This window comes from Strongylocentrotus purpuratus, unplaced genomic scaffold (genome assembly GCF_000002235.5).
Source record: "Strongylocentrotus purpuratus isolate Spur 01 unplaced genomic scaffold, Spur_5.0 spur5_scaffold_14, whole genome shotgun sequence".
In the NCBI taxonomy this organism is placed as follows: Eukaryota; Metazoa; Echinodermata; class Echinoidea; order Camarodonta; family Strongylocentrotidae; genus Strongylocentrotus; species Strongylocentrotus purpuratus.
Window position 1 is genome coordinate 23,736,395 of NW_022145599.1, and position 8,854 is coordinate 23,745,248.

General features: G+C 36.3%; 2 long non-coding RNA genes across 2 annotated transcripts; one reads left to right on the forward strand and one right to left on the reverse strand.

The window, feature by feature from the left end:
• Positions 1 to 334: 334 nt before the first annotated feature.
• On the forward strand, positions 335 to 2,760 carry LOC115923555. The gene is made up of 2 exons (XR_004063964.1): positions 335 to 1,840; positions 2,319 to 2,760. It is a non-coding gene; the product is annotated as an uncharacterized LOC115923555 (long non-coding RNA).
• Positions 2,761 to 2,970: 210 nt separating this feature from the next.
• On the reverse strand, positions 2,971 to 7,013 carry LOC105437737. The gene is made up of 3 exons (XR_004063963.1): positions 6,549 to 7,013; positions 3,833 to 6,071; positions 2,971 to 3,355 (listed from the first exon to the last, which is right to left on the reverse strand). It is a non-coding gene; the product is annotated as an uncharacterized LOC105437737 (long non-coding RNA).
• Between the last annotated feature and the right edge of the window lie 1,841 nt (positions 7,014 to 8,854).

Below are 8,854 nucleotides of genomic sequence, written 5' to 3' on the forward strand. Positions count from 1 at the left end.
TACTACTTTTCACAAGCCAGACCTATTTATAGATATTTCAGTCATTGTAAAATACTTTTGATTAGATAGTTTAGTGATAGCCCAATAACTACTTGTAAGACGATAAATACTTTTGTTGAATTACTGTGTTCCATATAAAGAAGAATTATTATTGATTAAGTAGGAGAGCAAGTTTAGACTTCAAGGCAGATAGACGTGTGATGTAACTTCCCCCAGAAGTTACTATGTCGCAGCTTTTTAAGACCTGCCTTGATTTTGTTTCTTAACAGAGTTTCACCATGGTTCCACCATGGTTCCAGTTCCATTTCCCTCGGGACAAGATTTGGGACTGCTGTAGTAGCAGCCCTACTACTGACAGGCGCTAACAGTAAACAAGGGGTGCTTGTCCAGCTCAGTTGTTATTGTGGTTTCTATTTTGCTATTTCGATATTATCATCACTTAATTATTTTTATGTTCTATATAATAATTAGCACTTTCTAGAATCTTGATTGGTGTTATAAATGGTACATTTAGTAACCTCAATATCTTAAACTATTTTGTTAACCCTGTTTTTGGATAGTTTAGCTTTATAATCTTTTTAAAAAAAATGTCTGACTCTAACCCTAAGTTTAAGGCAGAGCTAGTGAAGTTTCTGGCCGAACAGGTGGCCAAAGATAAACCTAAGAAGAGTTCCATAAGGCGATCTGCAATTATGAGTTTGCAGATGAAGCCATCTCATCGGGCCACATCTGATAAATCTCCAGCCGCACTAGTAGTGGGTACCCAATTCACTGTCTGGGCTGAGGTTGACGGAGTGTGTGCCCTATGAGTGCCTTATGGACACTAGGCCGATCCCAAGTGACATGCATATCTGCTTATTGTTATCACAAAAAGTTAGCGCATCGTCACTTGGAATCCATGACGACCTGTTCGTGTTTGGTGCAGGTGGAATCAGAAGTTCCATACATTGGGTACATCGAGGCCCATCTGCACTTTCACACTGACAATTAGGGTTGCGTTCAGTCAGAGATGACAACGCTGGCACTGGTTATTTTTATTTTACAAGTTTTATTGACAAGTGAGCACCAAACCAATATCCTTCATTGCCACCACCTTTCGGGTGAAGCTCATTCTACCCAAGAATGAAGCATAGTGGAAGGAGGAATCCTTCGGCAGTTCTCTGGAAAGGGAATGTCGTCTGATAGTTGGATGCGGTGTTTGACCGAAGAGGTGTACCTAATGTTGAGGTCATCTACAGAGAATTACATCTTGCCATCTAGGTAGGAAAGTATGAGATTGGTTAATCTCTCTCTGTCCTCTAAAAGTCTGCTGAAATGTATTATTGTATTAACTTGTAATTAAAGATGTCGGGACGCCATGATTCTAGGAGGGGAGAGTGTCAGACCCTGTTTATTAAGGTATATTCTATTTTTTTTAGTAAACCTATTTTCTATTTTTGAGTGAGCTTATATTACTTTAAATTGTTGAACCCCTATTTAAAGTGTACCTTTAAACTATGTTTCTATTAAGATCACCTCTCTGGTATATGCTACAGGTGAAACAAAGAGATGGGAACAAAAAGACCCCTATTCTATAGGCCTTGTTTATGTCTTAAACCCAGACCACTTCCTTTATTCGTAGAGTACATAAATCATGAATGACCAGTGGATACACTTACTGGTACCCCTTTGTCTTGGGGATGGGGAATAGTGGGGTTGTTTGCCTGGTTTGGAAGAAAGATTGGCTTTCTCGTTGAGAGCAAGTTTAGACTTCAAGGCAGATAGACGTGTGATGTAACTTCCCCCAGAAGTTACTATGTCGCAGCTTTTTAAGACCTGCCTTGATTTTGTTTCTTAACAGGTAAGCGAACACTCACCTTCCTAAAAGTATATTCATGTTTTATTCTAGTAAATTATAGAGAGATCATAAGATCCTCATGCAATTTGAATGAATTGTACGATATTGTTTAGTGTGATTCTCCTTACGTTGGAAAACCATTGTTATATTTTCATGTGTTTATCCATTAACTTTTGATACAAGATGGTTGCGACTAAGTATGAATTAAGATACTACTTTTCACAAGCCAGACCTATTTATAGATATTTCAGTCATTGTAAAATACTTTTGATTAGATAGTTTAGTGATAGCCCAATAACTACTTGTAAGACGATAAATACTTTTGTTGAATTACTGTGTTCCATATAAAGAAGAATTATTATTGATTAAGTAGGAGAGCAAGTTTAGACTTCAAGGCAGATAGACGTGTGATGTAACTTCCCCCAGAAGTTACTATGTCGCAGCTTTTTAAGACCTGCCTTGATTTTGTTTCTTAACAGAGTTTCACCATGGTTCCACCATGGTTCCAGTTCCATTTCCCTCGGGACAAGAGTTGGGACTGCTGTCGTTGTTCAGGCAACGCTCTCCGCCTGATCGATGTATTTAGTGCTTACTGACGAACGACTTGTGTTTTATCATTTGTACTTAATATGAACATCTATACTTTTCTTCTATTTCCCTAATATGTTTCTACTGTACAGTGTAGTTTAGTTTGTTCCTTTCCTATCAGTTATTTTACCTGTATATGTTAAGAGTTATCACTGTAAGTTTGTGAAGCCTTGCATGTCGGCTAAAGATTCCGCTGATATATATAACTATTATATGTTTACCAATACATGTTTTTATGTATTATACTTATTATTTGGATGAGTGATATTTTGTAGCTTAGCCTACCTTTGAGGTTAAGTGTTAATAAATCCTTTCTTTTGGATCTTTCACTCAAACTACTCTGTGGAGATATCCTTATTTGTTTTCTTGTTTCTTTAACTAAAATCTCCTGTATAAAATAAACCCCTGAACTGGGTGCAGGTGAACAAGGATTTACCTGTGTAACAAATCATTTGTTACACAGGCCTTATATGCCTGCGCCGGTTCAATTAATTAAGATTAGTAAACACGGAGATCCATTAAAATACATAAGTCTGAAACATATATTTTGTGCCAATGATAATTCCAAAGAGGTATTTATTAATATTCAGTGTCAAAGGTACACCGATAATAAACTCCCAGTGTGACAACTGGCATTTCCGATTTCAAACAACAATATTACAAAAACAGCTACATGCAAAGCTTTACAATGTTTATTACAAGAATGATAGCAAAAGAGCAAAGTAAACTACACTGTACATTAGAAAAAACATCGAAGAATAGAAGAAAATAGATGTTCATATAAAGCACCAATGATAAAACACGAGTCGTTCGTCAATAAGCACTAAATACATCGATCAGGCGGAGAGCGTTGCCTGAACAACGACAGCAGTCCCAACTCTTGTCCCGAGGGAAATGGAAGTGGAACCATGGTGGAACCATGGTGGAACTCTGTTAAGAAACAAAATCAAGGCAGGTCTTAAAAAGCTGCGACATAGTAACTTCTGGGGGAAGTTACATCACACGTCTATCTGCCTTGAAGTCTAAACTTGCTCTCCTACTTAATCAATAATAATTCTTCTTTATATGGAACACAGTAATTCAACAAGAGTATTTATCGTCTTACAAGCAGTTATTGGGTTATCACTAAACTATCTAATCAAAAGTATTTTACAATGACTGAAATATCTATAAATAGGTCTGGCTTGTGGAAAGTGGTATCTTAATTCATACACAGTCACAACCATCTTGTATCAAAAGTTAAGGGACAAACACATGAAAATATAACAATGGGTTTTCCAACGTAAGGAGAATCACACTAAACAGTATCGTACAATTCATTCAAATTGCATTAGGAACTTGTGATATCTCTATAATTTACTAGAATAAAACATGAATATACTTTTAGGAAGGTGGGTGTTCGCTTACCTGTTAAGAAACAAAATCAAGGCAGGTCTTAAAAAGCTGCGACATAGTAACTTCTGGGGGAAGTTACATCACACGTCTATCTGCCTTGAAGTCTAAACTTGCTCTCAACGAGAAAGCCAATCTTTCTTCCAAACCAGGCAAACAACCCCACTATTCCCTACCCCCAAGACAAAGGGGTACCAGTAAGTGTATCCACTGGTCATTCATCATTTATGTACTCTACGAATAAAGGAAGTGGTCTGGGTTTAAGACATAAACAAGGCCTATCGAATAGGGGTCTTTTTGTTCCCATCTCTTTGTTTCACCAGTAGCATATACCAGAGAGGTGATCTTAATAGAAACATAGTTTAAAGGTACACTTTAAATAGGGGTTCAACAATTTAAAGTAATATAAGCTTACTCAAAAATAGAAAATAGGTTTACTCAAAAAATAGAATATACCTTGATAATAAACAGGGTCTGACACTCTCCCCTCCTAGAATCATGGCGTCCCGACATCTTTAATTACAAGTCAATACAATGATAAATTTCCGCAGACTTCAGAGGACAGAGAGAGATTAACCAATCTCATACTTTCCTACCAAGATGGCAAGATGTAATTCGCTGTAAATGACCTAAAGATTAGGTGCACCTCTTCAGTCAAACACCACACCCAACTAACTCCTGCCACTATGCTTCATTCTTGGGTAGAATGAGCTTCACCCGGGAAGGGTGGTGGCAATTAAGGATTTCATTGGTTTGGTGCTAACTTGTCCAATAAAACTTGTAAAATAAAAATAACCAGTGCCAGCGTTGTCGTCTCTGACTGAACGCAAACCTAATTGTCAGTGTGAAAGTGCAGATGGGCCTCGATGTACCCAACAATGTATGGAACTTCTGATTCCACCTGCACCAAACACGAACAGGTCGTCATGGATTCCAAGTGACGGTGCGCTAACTTTTCGTGATAACAATAAGCAGATATGCATGTCACTTGGGATCGACCCAGTGTCCAGGCACTCACAGGGCACACACTCCGTCAATCTCAGCCCAGACAGTGAATTGGGTACCCACTAGTGCGGCTGGAGATTTATCAGATGTGGCCTGATGAGATGGCTTCATCTGCAAACTCATAATTGCAGATCGCCTTATGGAACTCTTCTTACGTTTATCTTTGGCCACCTGTTCGGCCAGAAACTTCACTAGCTCTGCCTTAAACTTAGGGTAAGAGTCAGACATCTTTAAACAGATTATAAAGCTAAACTATCCAAAAACAGGGTTAACAAAATAGTTTAAGATATTAAGGTGCCTAAATATACTATTTATAACACCAATCAGGATTCAAGAACGTGCTAATTATTATATAGAAAACAAAAATAATTATATGATGAGAATATTGATAAGGCAAAATAGAAACCACAATAACAACTAAGCTGGACAAGCTACCCCTTGTTTACTGTTACGCCTGTCAGTAGTAGGGCTGCTACTGATTTGACCTGAACAACAGCAACAAAAATTGATTAGGTCACACTTCAAATTATTAAGACCACTTTCAAATATACGCTATGTCCAACTTAGTGTTTTACAAGTTGTGGCAATCAACACAACAACAATCATATACACAGAATATTGTTAATCTCTTCCAAGCAAGAGAGAGGTAAAGAGAACCTAATTCTCAATTAAAAGCAATTATAAAAAATGTATAACCTAAACAAGATTTTCCTTTTGGGAAAAACAACTATTATTTTCCAAGAAAATTTAACATCCGGGCAGTGCCTCCATTTGTTACACAGGCCTTATATGCCTGCGCCGGTTCAATTAATTAAGATTAGTAAACACGGAGATCCATTAAAATACATAAGTCTGAAACATATATTTTGTGCCAATGATAATTCCAAAGAGGTATTTATTAATATTCAGTGTCAAAGGTACACCGATAATAAACTCCCAGTGTGACAACTGGCATTTCCGATTTCAAACAACAATATTACAAAAACAGCTACATGCAAAGCTTTACAATGTTTATTACAAGAATGATAGCAAAAGAGCAAAGTAAACTACACTGTACATTAGAAAAAACATCGAAGAATAGAAGAAAATAGATGTTCATATAAAGCACCAATGATAAAACACGAGTCGTTCGTCAATAAGCACTAAATACATCGATCAGGCGGAGAGCGTTGCCTGAACAACGACAGCAGTCCCAACTCTTGTCCCGAGGGAAATGGAAGTGGAACCATGGTGGAACCATGGTGGAACTCTGTTAAGAAACAAAATCAAGGCAGGTCTTAAAAAGCTGCGACATAGTAACTTCTGGGGGAAGTTACATCACACGTCTATCTGCCTTGAAGTCTAAACTTGCTCTCCTACTTAATCAATAATAATTCTTCTTTATATGGAACACAGTAATTCAACAAGAGTATTTATCGTCTTACAAGCAGTTATTGGGTTATCACTAAACTATCTAATCAAAAGTATTTTACAATGACTGAAATATCTATAAATAGGTCTGGCTTGTGGAAAGTGGTATCTTAATTCATACACAGTCACAACCATCTTGTATCAAAAGTTAAGGGACAAACACATGAAAATATAACAATGGGTTTTCCAACGTAAGGAGAATCACACTAAACAGTATCGTACAATTCATTCAAATTGCATTAGGAACTTGTGATATCTCTATAATTTACTAGAATAAAACATGAATATACTTTTAGGAAGGTGGGTGTTCGCTTACCTGTTAAGAAACAAAATCAAGGCAGGTCTTAAAAAGCTGCGACATAGTAACTTCTGGGGGAAGTTACATCACACGTCTATCTGCCTTGAAGTCTAAACTTGCTCTCAACGAGAAAGCCAATCTTTCTTCCAAACCAGGCAAACAACCCCACTATTCCCTACCCCCAAGACAAAGGGGTACCAGTAAGTGTATCCACTGGTCATTCATCATTTATGTACTCTACGAATAAAGGAAGTGGTCTGGGTTTAAGACATAAACAAGGCCTATCGAATAGGGGTCTTTTTGTTCCCATCTCTTTGTTTCACCAGTAGCATATACCAGAGAGGTGATCTTAATAGAAACATAGTTTAAAGGTACACTTTAAATAGGGGTTCAACAATTTAAAGTAATATAAGCTTACTCAAAAATAGAAAATAGGTTTACTCAAAAAATAGAATATACCTTGATAATAAACAGGGTCTGACATGAAAAACATTTATTTTTCAGTAAGATCTTTCAGGGGAACACCCTTTGCGATAAATCGGGCAAAGTATTTTTGGCTCCTTAAAAAAGGCCAGGAAAAAGTTTTAACTTTATATTTGCTCAATCTTTCCAGGCTATTGTTTATTACATCCTACATTTAAAACCTGCACAGATTTATCTCAGGATCAACGGAGCATTTTGAAGGGGGGCGGGGGCTGAGCATGCGAACGAAAATGTTGCGGTATATGAAACGTGTTCATTCAAAGAGAGGGAGGGGGCAGCCCCCGGTCTCTCACTGGTTCCGCGGCCTTTGTGTCCAAGGGTAATAAAGTAAGCTTACATCTGATAAGATTGTCAATTTCTTCGAAAACTACTCAATGAAAATGATTAGATGATTAAAAAATGAGAGTGAACCTTATGATTATGAAATCCGTAGTTAATGAATAAAAATAATACAGACTTTTAAAAAGATTATTTCAATTCTCAGACGTTTTTATCACACTGTTGTCTTTTTGTGTTTAAGAGTGTTTGAAGTGTGTTTGAATTAAAACCGCATAAAATATCTATTCTTGATTTGTATGTTATTTTTTGTGATGAATTTTGTCAGTTAAATTTGGGTTTCGTTTATTTCATTCTCCAACGAATAAAGACAGAGAGCTCCTTTTGATTAAATCCATTGATACGAATGTCTTGTGGAATATCTAACGTATTGTGTATGTGTAAAACTTTACTTTGCATATCATAGGGCTATTTCGTGTATAGTAATACATGTTGGTACTACATGTAAATGAAACTACCCGATGTGTCTTAAATAAAACAGAATAGCCAAATTGATTTAAAAATCAGTTACAGTTTTTGTATGAACCTACTTTTTTATGATAGCATATTGATATGGGCTGGATTTCGTACCAACTATGCTGAAAAGTTACAAAAGTTTTATTTTCCAAAAAGAAAAAAGATAATAGGTAAATAAGGTTTTCGAAATTGTTTATATCATATTAAAATGATGATAGAGATAGAAAGGGAGAGAGAGAGGGAGAGAGAGAAAGAGAGAGGGAGAAAGAGAGAGAGAGAGAGAGAGAGAGAGAGAGAGAGAGAGAGAGAGAGAAAGAGGGGGTAGACAGAGAGAGAGAGAGACAGAGACAACGAAATGAAAGGAGAGAAATAAGAGAAACCATATAACTACCATCTTACAAATATAATAACAACGCTTTTCAAGTTTTAGTTTAAATATTTCATTATGAACCTGATACGCACATGCCTTGTGGATTTGGAATTTGTTAAACAAAACGAAATATAAACAGAAAACACTATAAGTAAAAACAAATCTATCCTGTAAAATTTTGCAATTTCATTGCATTATTTCAGATGAACCTTCTTTTGTTGCTTTAATGTCGATGATTATGTCGGGAATAGATAATATTTTGTGATTGACGACATTTAGGAGTTGAGGGAATTATCTTCTTATTACACTTTTTTTTCAGAACAGGAATTTTGAAAGACAAGATATTTAATTCAAAAGCATGCAATTTAAATACTTGGAGCTTTCTATGGCATTATACCGAAGAAGCAGGAAAAGAAGAAGAAGAAGAAGGATAAGGTGATGAAGAAGAAGGAGAAGAAGAAAAAGGTGAAGAAAAGAAGAAGAAAAGAAGAAGAAGAAGATGAAGAAGAGGAAGAAGTAGAAGGAAAAGAAGAAGAAGAAGATGAAGAAGAGGAAGAAGTAGAAGGAAAAGAAGAATAAGAAGATGAAGAAGAGGAAGAAGTAGAAGGAAAAGAAGAATAAGAAGAAAAAAGAAAGAAAGAAGGGAAAATAATGAATACATGCACGTCAGGAAATGGCA